The following is a 12,858-nucleotide window of genomic DNA, read 5'->3' on the forward strand; positions in this document are numbered from 1 at the left end:
TAGTTTTGCTCTTTTTCTACACAGTGAGTTTATTTCAGTTATCAACAGTAAATGTATAACCTATTTTCAGTGAATAGTTTACAAGCAGACATTCTGTTCCTAAGATACCATCCTCCGCAGAAACCCAGGATTGACCCAGCGACCTTTAGATTTTCAGTCTAACGCTCTCCCAACTGAGCTATTTCGGCTAGATATACTCAGAGACATTACCTTATTATATGATGTTATTATGTACATCAATGAATGTACATAATAATACATACACATAATACATAATACATAACACATAATAATAATTGATCCACAGTTCAGACTAATCTACGGCAACTCTGACCTTGACTTTAAGCACAGCTATTCATTCATTTTCATTCAAGGTTTATTAAGGACACAAAAACTAGGTCCATAGGATAAGATAAATAGCGTACAAAGAAATAGCATGACAACACGAAGCAGGATTTTGCTGTGGCTGTTTTCTGTTTAAAAACTGAGTTAAAAGACTATAATATAAACTATCAGCTGATGCAACACATGAAGATTATATGACAGTGTTACTTTCACAGACTGTCAAAACAACCAGCAATCAGTTTTAGTTTGAAGAAGAAAACCTGATGATTACATAATACAGATGTGTATAAACAATAAACAATAGTACTTTATTCAGTCTGTGGATCCATAGCATTGATTGGTTGGTGGTTTTGGTAGTTATAAGTGTGTTCTGGTGTGTTACTTCCCCCTACTGTTGTTAGTTTGGAATATTAATACTACATATTTATGTTTACGCATTTGGCAGACGCTTTTTTCCAAAGCAACTTACAGGGGAAAACCAATCAAGTCACTCAATCAATCAAATTTTATTTATATAGCGCCAGATCACAACAAAAAAGTTATCTCATGACACTTTATATATAGAGGTGGACAAAACCAGACTCTATATTTACACTCAAAACCAGACTCTACATATTTAACCCATAAAGACCCAAACATCCACCACTGAACAAAATCGTCTACTGATCTAAACTGTTTAATACCTGTTTATCCACTAATCCTGTCAATCCATGTTAATAATTGGTGTAAAATACAGTCATTCATCTTTTCACGGTCATCAGATATGACCCATTTGGACATTCAGAGGCTCTGTAGTTACCGTGGAAACACTGTTATCTTCTACAACATTGATTTACCAGTAAAACCCATGGAGTTGAATCAGTGATAGTGGATGGACACACCGGGTTTATGTTCAGTTAATGGTAGATTTTGCTTAAAAAAAAAAAAAAAAAAAGTCATTGGGTCTTTGGTTTTCTGTTTTTAATATAATAATCTTCAAATTTACACGGAGTTTTAACGAACATCTACATGATCAGTAAATTAAAAATAGGAAAATACCTGATTTTTACTGAAAAAATATAAACACAAAGTTAATATTATAATAAGTGCTGATAAATCACTTAAGAAAATTTGAAATACAGAGAAAAATTCATTTGGGAACTGACATCAAAGTAGCACTGGGTCTTTATGCGTTAATATAATTGAGGCTTAAAGTTATGCAAAGATAGTGTTGAAGTGCATTCACACATATGCAGTAAAAATACCTACAAGGTGGATGTGTGTAGGTGAAGTGTACATGAGTATATTTGCATGTGTGCTGTATGTTAAGTATACACATGTGCACTGAGGTGTTTATAAAGGTGCCCTTCCCTGAGGCCTGTTGGTGTATGTGGCTGTAGATGCTTTTAATGTTCACACCTTGTCAGAAGTCTTTCAGTTGCCCACTGACACACACACATACATATATATATATATATATATATATATATATATATATATATATATATATATATATATATATATATATATATATATTTAAATATGCACAGACATGAAGAGGAAATAAGCCATTGGTCTCTAAACAAAACCTGACAGAGAGAAGGGGAGAGGGAAAGGGGTGGAGAGGAGGAAGGAAGGGGGATGGGGAGGAGGGGGGGGGGGGTCTCCTAATTCTCGCTTCCTCTCTCTAATCCACTCCTCCTCTCCGTTTCTTCCCTTCTCTTGCTCACTGTCTCTCAGAAGCATAGAAAATCAGTTTTAATGGTTTGTCAAATAATGCTTTTCTCCCCCACAGTGGATTGGTGATGCGGTGTTTGTGTTAGCAATGTTCATGTCTATCTATGTGTGCGCTTGTGTGTGTTTAAAGGGAAGCTTGCCCTACTTTAGCCCAGTGGTTTTCTCTGTTGATATTGCCCACAGCGCCGGATTATACGCTTTTCAATGTGGTCAGACACACATTTACACTCACAAAACAATGTACGCATGCACAAACACACACCCATGACATTCACACTCTGAAAACAATGGAAGCGCACAAGTCCATGCGTATACACCCAGGAGAGCGAAGGTATGTATGGAGGTAGCGTACAAGTGCACACACACATATGTACACGCACATGCAGACGATCACAATCACATGTCTAGACGAAATGAGGCAGGGTGCGTATTACATAAATGTATGTGTTATGTCACTGGTTACATTTTAATTTTAGCTACTGGCACTGGTTCAGTTGGGTGTATCTGTGTGAATGTGTCTTTCTCGGTTAAAGTAACAAGGTAACTCAGGACAACGTGCGCGTATGTTTGTGTTTGTGTTTGTCTGGGATAACCATTTCTTTTGTCAACACCTGCGTTCACCTGCTCTGTCAACCTTGTTCTCAGTGGGTCGGCGTACTCGGCTTGTTTTGCGTGATTACGTGTCCTCATGTCGCGACGTACATGTTTGTGCATGCGTATATGTTGTCTACTGTGTGTCTCGATAGGCCGGTTATGACCAGTTGCATGAGGCTGCATGTCTGTCCGGGTGACGCTAAGAGTGTAAAATTGATCTAGTGGTGTATATGTGTGTTTATGCAGAGTCAAGGTTAAAGTACCTTACCCTGTGTGTGCAGGTGTGCAACAGCGTGATAAATATAGCAATCTATCTCCGGTACATGAGCTATATGTGTGTGTTTTATATTTGGCATTTGGGTGCATATGAGACAGAGAAAGAAAACAAGGAGGGAGAGTGAAAGTGAAGAAAAGTGTGTATAACAGAAAATGGTTGTTCACCTGTAGACACTTTGATGGATGGTTCTTGGGTCGGACTGTACTGTACTACAAAGTGAGTGAGATACAGAGACAGAGAATAATGGAAGAGCTTTAACTTCTTTTTCTTCTTATATAAAAAGAACATCCAGCAGAAATCGATGCAGCATATTTTCGCTAATCTGAATTCTTATCTGGACATTGTAGCCGGATGACGGTGGAGTGAGTGAACAGACTCAAAAACAGAATTATAAATTATATTATCTTCCTCTCCGTGTCAAACCAAATTCCTGAACAACCATGCTGATTGGTTGTTTAGCAGGTCAATGCCCGGACATCCTCTACAAGCGACATTTATAATGACAGATGATCTTAAAGAATGAGCCTAATGGACTCGGTTTTGACACTAAGCTGACCTTTTGCCTCTCAACATCTGTGTCCCATTATTCTTGCTTATCCAGAGGTGAAGATGAACCCAGAAACGAACAAAGGACTGAATGATAAAATCCCTATATGTGCCATGTTAATAATGTATTACATTATATGTTAATGTTGATTAACTCAGCACGTTAACTCTTGTATGCATGTAATACTTAAGCCATTTGCCTGACCTGTGGTTTCACATATGTGTGTCCTGATCATGTTCACGGTAAATTATGTGAAAGTAAGAGTATCACTGCTTATAGCATGTCTGAATAATCATGCTATTATTTTACTGATGCTTAAGTGAGGTTACAGGTGATGTATAAAGTTTAAGAGGATCTTATTTGAGGATGCAAAGTTTTCTTACAAGGCTAAGCCACAGTCCTCTCCCCCTCTGTCTTCCCAAGAGGGAAGAGAAACGTGATATTTTTGAATATTCATGAGGAGGCGTTTTCCCGCCGAAAACAGACAAAGAAGGCAACGCCCCAAGGCATCGATAACTCATCTATATGCACGAGGAAGGCGTGGCAAGCTGGTTTTTGGACAAACTATAAAAGTAAATGAAACCAACTTTTCAGAAGAGCTTTTTCCACCCTTGCTGCTCTCACCTACGCAAAGAGAAGAGCTTTTTCCACCCTCGCTGCTCTCACCTACAAGAAGAGCTTTTTCCACCCTTGCTGCTCTCACCTACGCAAAGAGAAGAGCTTTTTCCACCCTCGCTGCTCTCACCTACGCAAAGAGCTTTTTCCACCCTTGCTGCTCTCACCTACGCAAAGAGAAGAGCTTTTTCCACCCTTGCTGCTCTCACCTACGCAAAGAGCTTTCTCCACCTCTTCTGAGCTCTCACCTAAGAGCAAAGAGCTTTCTCCAAGGAGTCTTGACCATCTCCTTGGCTCTCAGAGCTGTTCCATCTTCTCCTGGCGAGCTTTCCAGAACCAGCCGCCAGAGCCAGCTGTGAACCTCCTCCAGCCAGCAGAACTTCAGAACTCCAGACCTTCAGGCCTCCAGCACAAGCACGTCGCTTCACAGCCTGTTCCTGCTTCGAACTACGTCAGAAGACTTCATCCATCCGCCGTCAAGGCCGTACCAGTTGCTGCATCCGCACCGCAACAACTTGTAAGAAAACTTGCTCCTGATTTATCTGAGTTGGTGTTATTCCAATTTAAGTAGGTTTACCTCAACGTAACCTCACTAACATTATAATATCTTGAATATAGCTATCTGCCAGCTTAATCTACATATTCTCCTGTCCATAATCTCCTGCTCCTTTGGTTGTATTTGTCTCTTGTCTTTATGTTATTTGTGTGTCTTAGTTTAGTTAATAAAGTATTTATATGTATATAAAGCCATTGCCTCGGTTGTGCTTTGTGTACTATTATTCACACATGGGTTCACTGTGCAGTCAACGAACTATCACCTATGCAAGATTTCCAAATTATTGTTTTGAGTTGATTTAAGTTTAAGTTTGGTTATAAATCTATAATTAAATTAATCAATAAATCAACACTCAATTAATCAATAAATTGGTATCCTATTCTTGTTACAACATGAAAAGTATGTACTGACTATGAATGAATTCATGTCTGTACATTCGTTACATATTGAACACTAGCTGTTTCTGTTTCTGTCCACGGAAGTTAAAGGTGCTGTATGTAAGAATTATGTTCCAAGTCATCATAAAATAGCCCTGAATGTCACCAGACATTAAGGAAACATGTTCATTTCAAACACTGATTTCACTGACAGTAGTAGTCCAGCCAGAATATTAGCATTTGAAAAGCTAAGTGTCAGACCCTAAATAATGTTTATGTTGTCATTTTGTGTTTTGGTCTGATGCTCCGCCCATCACCTATCTGCCAGTCACAAAGAAAAATGATAAGTTGGCTCAACGTAAAAAATTGAGGCAAAAATTTCCGTTAATCTTTTTAAGTTATTTCAACTTGGCAAATTGCTTAAATGCCACAAGACTTGTGTAGTTAGGTAAACACTATTACTTTAGTAGAAACAACATGATTTGCCTTTTACTCTACAAGCTTAATTGAACCAACTTAATTTTAATTGTGTAAAAACTACTCCATTTAGTTATACTGACTTATTGTTTTACTTTTATTCTACTCAAAAATGTCCATACAAGTGTTACCTTAATTTTTTGAATCGGCCTAACTTATTTCTGTACATTAGCACAAATTCCACATAGAAATTCCAGTTATATGATCATATTGTTTATTTCTCTATGCATCTTAATTACTAGATCTGTCTGCATGTTAGTATTTTAATTGTACACAATGCTGTTGCTCCTATGGTATTGCAAACAATAAATTATATTTGTCAAGCAGTGAGGAGCTACACTGGGCAATATAACTAATGAGTAATAAACAGGAAAGGCATCATTTGGCCTATGGCTCTGACTCATGGTGCAGTTCTATAAAACTATAAAAATAAATACAAAAAGGCCAATAAACATTAGCATGCACACATTAACTCAAAATTAACACCAACACCACAACCCTGCTGAACCCCTGCACATAAAATAACACATTTTCAGCAATATACCCAATACCCACAATGCAATGCGGCAAACACGCCACAATATATATTACAATTTTAAATTAGAAAGGAGCAAAATGTGTATTATTCAGTCCTTGAATAATTCAAACTACTGTTGCAGAAACAAAGCCAAATTCTATCAAGCCTTAAAGTTTAGTAAAGTTCTGTGCAAAATCATGTTTCTCCTTTTTTTTCTGTGCTTCCCTCCATTTCTAGGTGGTAGGTGTGGTCTGTCAGCAAAACATGTCCAGGCATGTCAGATTTGTACTCAGCTTTTAGAGGAAGCTTACAAGATTTTTAAGTTGTACTAACTTAATCTACTTCTTTAAGTTACAGGCAGAAATGTCTGTTCAAAATTGATATGTTATTAAGTTAAGATTGTTTTCCTTGTTTTTCATTTAGACCAACTTAATAAAATAACTTATCAACTGATTTAAATGTGTACATGTAACAAACTTAATTTTTTAAGCAGAGAAAGCTCTTGATTTTAAGCTTAACTTACTAACCCCATGAATCATTTTTTAGAGTGTAGCATCCAGGTTACCAGTTCCCACTGAGCTGCAGCTGGAGCATTTCTGATCACAAATGTCTGACATTTCTAAACCTAAAAGGCCTCTTGTTATTCCCAAATACATTGTGACAAAGTGAGAAACAAAACAAGGATACATACAGGAAATGCTTTTGAAACATGGAGACGACTGAAAGCGGAGAAGAATTTGAAGACTGACGCTAAATCCCACCAGGCCTGGTTCTCCTGTGGTCTCCTGTGGTCTCCTGTGGTCTCCTGTGGTCTCCTGTGGTCTCCTGTGGTGTCCTGCGGCCCAGGCCCACGGTCTCACTGCCTGGAAGAGACCGTGGCCTGGACCTGGATGAAGAGACCGGGGCCCGGTATAAATAGCAGAAGTAGTGTTCTGCCAGACAGACTCGTCGTTTGCCATTGTAGACCAGTGGTTCCCAACCTTTTTTGGTTCGTGACTTGATTTTAACATCACAAATTTCTGGTGACCCCAGACATTCAAAACATAGACATTTTTTTTTGCTACAATTAATTTTGTTTTTGATCATATAATAGTTTGCTATAATTTATTGCAAATAAACATCAATTTTAGACAACATTTAGGCTATATAATGTAAATTTTTATTAGTAAGTTTTAATTTCTTTAATATTTTATCAATTACTAGAAATTTCAGGTGACCTCATTTGAATTCCATCCGACCCCAAGGTTGAAAAACACTGTAGAAGACGATCATGCTGGATCTGGCAACCCGTGGTCTGTGGGGGAGGCGGAGGGGATACCACGCTCTACAGCACAGGTGTCAAACATAAGGCCCGGGGGCCAAAACCGGCCTGCCAAAGGTTCTTATCCGGCCTGCGGGATGAATTGGCAAAGTGCAAATTAGAGCATCGAACTCAAAAATAATATCATAATAACCTATAAATAATGACAGCACCATTTTTTTCTCTTTGATTTAGTGCAAAAAACATTAAATTCTGAAAATGATTACATTAACAAACTATCCTTTAACAATAAAATGTGAATAACCTGAACAAATATGAACAACCTGAAATGTCAAAAGAAAATTAAGTGCCATTTTAACGGTATTTTGCCTGTTACTAAATGTTTTGTGCCTTTGTAGATCTGATCTGTAATACACATGTATAAATGATAAGTAAAAGCAAAATACTGATAAAATTGTACTTATGTTTCTTTACAAATTTCATTTTTTTCAGGTTATTCACATCTTTTTTGTTTGGATAGTTTGTAAACGTAAATATTAGCATAATTTAATGTCATTTTTTGCACTAAAACCATTTGGAGTTGTCATTATTTATTGGCTATCATGCTATTATTTGACTGGTCCGGCCCACTTCAGATTAAATTGGGCTGAATGTGGCCCCCGGAAGAAAATGAGTTCGACACTCCTGCTCTACAGTATTTTGAATGGGATTGCAGTACCAGTTTTGCCCACAAATCTGCATATGACTCCTTTAAGGAGTATTGTTCTTTGGTTCAGTTTTAATAATGTAATCAGTTACTATTATGTTCAGTAGTTGCATGGACAGTTTACTTTCAGACAGTTCCAGAAATGTCATTGTAAAAAATAGACGGGGGAACAGCCAGAGCAACAGATTCATGAGTTCAGAGGCTAAAATAGTGAACGTATTATCAGACAGATTAAACATTCATTGTGTCGATCATTTTGTGGTCTTCCACTTATTTCTAGCTGAACAGTAAAGCTATTAATGTTCTCCACTAATACACTCTGTTTGTGTGCTGATGAGTGTCAGTGAATTGCTCGATGATGTTCCATTTCAGCCCCGCTCGACTCTTTTTGCAAGATTTTTTAATGCCCTCTTCATTGACACCTCTTCTTTGTCAGCACAGTGGTCTCATTTTCACACAATGCTAATGTCAGTCTCAACATTACCTACAGTGAGTTTGGAAGATACTTTGAGAGAAACATAGTCATTTACTGCAATTATAAAAACACTTCTGCACTTTGCCGTCCTTTTGAAGTTAATGATTTCACGACAATAATGGGGACTATAAAGTGGTTATGTGCTAGGCAGTTTTTGGCAGTGATTCTGTGAATAGCCATGGGAGCTACATCTCCATAATCCTGATTATTTAATCACAATTTTTCTATCTTTGTTTTCCTGTTTGGTTTTTCAAGTGGATAAGCAGATTTGCCAAGAGACCCTATGTTTGGCATGTATCTATAACTCACATTCACAACTTTTAGCTTTTTTGTTTTTGATCCAAGTGTCCCACATTACTGATGGAAAAGAGCCAATGTCAGGCTTTGGGCCAGTTTTCATTTTAGAGTTCTACCACTGCCATGTGTATCATTGATTTGTGAAGATGCACAGTGTCTGTTTGAGTTGGATATAATGATAGTCTGAGAGAGAAACGGCATGTGTATCTGGTTTTTTTTTCCAGTCTTTGTCTCTCTTTTCCTCTTTTTTCTCCTTTTTTGACATTTTAGATACAATAGCTAAAATGATATGGAAGTTTGGTGCAAATACTGTCTGCAAGAAACGAAACACTTTTTTTTTTTTGGCTAAGAGCTCACATGCAGTGTATAGTTGCTGTGTTTAAACCATATTTTATCTTTGGTTTTGGCTGCAAAGGAAACTTCCTATTTGCAAAATTTTCTTTTTTTCTCTCACCAATAAAAACTCAGTATTGTGTAGCGCAGATAGCATTGACTGACAGATGCATGTTATGTAATCTGTTCTTTGTGACACTAAATAAAGTTCTGAGGTGGCAAGTGTGTATTATGTCTCCGTAGACCCAAAAACAAAAACCGGTTTGTGTGTTTGTGTGAAAGACTGAGAGAGAGAGAGCAGTGTGGAGGACTCAGGGTCTTGGCTAACAGCCAGGAGTCTGGGTACCCACAAACCCTTGCTGCTGCTGCTGCTGCTAGGCAGAATGGGCTTTTCTGAAGAGCAGTTAAACCCCTCTTTCCATATCTAAACTTTGTGTGTCTCAAATCATGATTAACTGCAGTAATACTATTAAAAATACTGCGATTGAGGACATATTTCTAATGGAAAAACTAACACACAGATTGAGACTACAAGAACCACAAATGAATAAAAAGTGGAAAAAATGGACCTTATACAAACAAAATTATTGGTAAGACTGTGCTACCCAGACATGTTCATGTTGTTGTGTTTTCATTTTGTTGTTATTCTTTTAAAATTAATAAAATATAAGTTACAAAAAAAAAAATACTGATGTTACTGTAGAAAACCTGGTTTCACACACTGTTCCACATTTAAAACACAGCTTCTCTGTTAGTCGTACACTGTGCAGATGTAGTCTCATCTTGCTACTATATTACTGTGTTTGTCACGAGGGACCCTCTATCACAACCTCATCACTTCAACCTGAGATCTCCATTCAATTAAACTTCATCTTGTGAGGGCCCACTGGAAGCACCCAGTGACCCATGTTAGGGCCAGACTCACAGTTAGAAAAACATTGGTCTACGACCCATCCAGATGTGGCTCAATGCCAGCTGCCTACACACAATATCCTGCCGTCCTGCTCCTGTTCCTTACCACAGCTCTGACAAATTGGTCCCTTTGGGATTTATGGAGGTTTTCGTGCCTATTTTGACCTAAAATTATAGTGACTTTTCTCAAAAATTGCAAAGCAATTTGCATTTTTAATACAGGCTATTTTTGCAGTATATTGTAATAAATGGTGCAAATTGCAAGTCAGGAAAAAATAGTTTGGGGCATTTATTTCATTCAGTAAAACTTAGTCATTGAGAAACAGACATACACAATTTAATATTTCCCTGGTGTAATAAGCATAGTTCAGATCACAGGAGACTACAGGAAGTGCTTAATTATTCTTGTTTTAACTTTTCTGACGAGAAAGTTTAAAGCAGAGCAATTACTACTTTGGGTTTAAGATTCTGATAACCTTCAGCAAGTGTCATCACAACAAACTTCAAATGAAATGCTAATTTCAGACGCTTTCTCAAGATTTAGAAGCATATAGTTTGATGTAAAATATTCCCCTTTATTTCTGACCTTGGCTTTGTCTTCCTCTGAAATGTATTATAGGCTTATGATAAATGGAAGTATAATAATAATGCAGGTTAAATGAAACAGAGAGTGCCATAATCTCCTTGTTTGTCTTGCTGAATAAAAGTCACATCGAAATAAGAGCCATTGTCCCCTTGATCGTACTTGATTTCATTATTCTAAAAAGCTTGGCTTAGGAATTGTGTATTGCTGTATAAGGAGGCAACAATATCTAGTTTGCCTATGCATTTTTTATTTCAAGAGGTGTGATAATATATGGCATACAGTTTCTCTGTTGAGTTAGCCATTCAATGCAGGTAAAATTCAACTGCATAAGTGTTGGTGGGGTTGATGTACAGTATTTGCACTCATTACTACAGGTCACAGACTCTTGTTCTTCAATGTCCAACCCCAATTTGAATGTATTAGACTCTGGACCGTATGTTAAATACTAATATACGAGCACAAATACATAAGGTCCTGTGCAAACAATCCTATTTTCATAGACAGACGTCTTGACAGACACTGTGGATTGCACAGCAGGGCGTTGCTTGAGGACACTAGAGACTCAGTTGGGTTCTTACCCTCATATCGCACACATCAAATGCCTCCCACCGCCAGAGTGCCCTTGAGGAAGGCACTGAGAACCTCACAACACTGCGGCAGTGCTGCCATGTTCACGTTGATCTGTGTGATCTGGTGTGCCTCTCTCACTTCCTGTGTTTTTTTTTTCCCATCTTTGTGCGTGTGCGTGAATGAGTTTATGTATCTCAGTGGGTGACATACAGTCCCAGAGGCTAAAGAACAGTAATTCTCTTCAGAATAAGACCTTTCAATTCAGCTGCATGAAATCCGCTGAAATCTGTAAGAGACAATTTCTCCTACAGCCCTCCTTCTCTTCTCTTCTCTTCTCTTCTCTTCTCTTCTCTTCTCTTCTCTTCTCTTCTCTTCTCTTCTCTTCTCTTCTCTTCTCTTCTCTTCTCTTCTCTTCTCTTCTCTTCTCTTCTCTTCTCTTCTCTTCTCTTCTCTTCTCTTCTCTTCTCTTCTCTTCCATGAACAAAATTTAAGAAAAACCTCCTTAAAAGTGGTGTGTAAAAATAAACTAGCTTAAGGCTACTTTAGGCAGCCTTGGGTAGATTGTCATTTTTTTTTTCCATAGCCAGAGGTCTACAATTAGGCTAAAGAACTAATTATCCTTAAATGCAGCTTAATATCTTCTCAAAGTGCTTCACATAATGAGCAGCTGGGAAAAGACACATTTACTACATTACATTGTTTTCAAATGTTTTGAGTTAAACATCATATCTCCAAAATGCCAATTTTCTTCTCTTTAAATTCAGGACGTGTGGTTTTGGTAAAACTGTCCGGTGGGTTTTAAAAGTTGGAGTATACAAGGATTATACATGACTACAGTAATATGTATTTAGTGTTAACACACAGAGAAACTAAAAAAAAAAGGAAAAATGCCCATCTTGCCTAAGGCATCTTCTTTCACTTCAGCAGCACATGGAGAATAAAGAATCGCTGAATGTTTTGTGAATCCCTACCTACCTTCACATATTTCCAGATATTCATATCCCCATCAGAGATTTACACCATCACTTTCTTAACTTAGTGTGTGCACTTTGTAGGGAAATACCTACTGCACAATAAAGCTGTAATTTAGAACACATCCTCTCAAAGGCAGCATTTAACATCCCACCATTTTTTATTTTTTTTTTCTGCTTCTTGCTGTTTTCGTACAAGAGAAATCTCCCTCATGGGAAAATAGGTTATTTGTTTTTAATGTGTTCACTTCTTTACAGGATTTGTTCTATCATGTCACTGCTTTCCATCTTTCTGTTCTCCCTCTTAGTCCCTGTCTTTCCACAGCACCATCCTCTTGTCTATCCATTTACTCCGAGCTATGTTGTGTCACTGATAGACTAGTGTTCTGCCAGACAGACTTAAAAAATGGATTACATTCCCAGAATGACGGGTTGAAACAAATTGTTTCAGCCAGGGACATACATCTACTGTACAAGTGTGAGGTGCATCTCGTGCTGGCAAGAAGAAACCAAACACTCTTGTAAGACAATAGTGGAAAATAGTAATATTTGTTTTATGAGTTCACATTGCTCTTGTCTCTGGTCTTTGTGTGACAGATGGATTGTTTATCCAATGTCAGAGCTAGTGAGTATACGAGGATCCAAAGCTATAAATTGCTGGTATCTTTCCAAAAAAACAGTTTTCTTGGGTAGGAACAAAAAGTTAATATTTTCAAGTGGACAAAA

The 12,858-nt window shown here is 37.6% G+C and overlaps 1 protein-coding gene and 1 non-coding gene across 2 annotated transcripts in view; one reads left to right on the top strand and one right to left on the bottom strand.

Annotated features, from left to right (window-relative positions):
- Positions 1 to 12,858, top strand: part of LOC115411411 (CUB and sushi domain-containing protein 1-like) — a 692,182-nt gene that overhangs the window by 212,215 nt on the left and 467,109 nt on the right. The gene's annotated exons all lie outside the window — the stretch shown is intronic.
- trnaf-gaa (transfer RNA phenylalanine (anticodon GAA)) lies at positions 116 to 188 on the bottom strand. The gene has a single exon. It is a non-coding gene; the product is annotated as a tRNA-Phe (tRNA).

The sequence above is a fragment of the Sphaeramia orbicularis genome, chromosome 3 (assembly GCF_902148855.1).
Source record: "Sphaeramia orbicularis chromosome 3, fSphaOr1.1, whole genome shotgun sequence".
Taxonomy (NCBI): Eukaryota; Metazoa; Chordata; class Actinopteri; order Kurtiformes; family Apogonidae; genus Sphaeramia; species Sphaeramia orbicularis.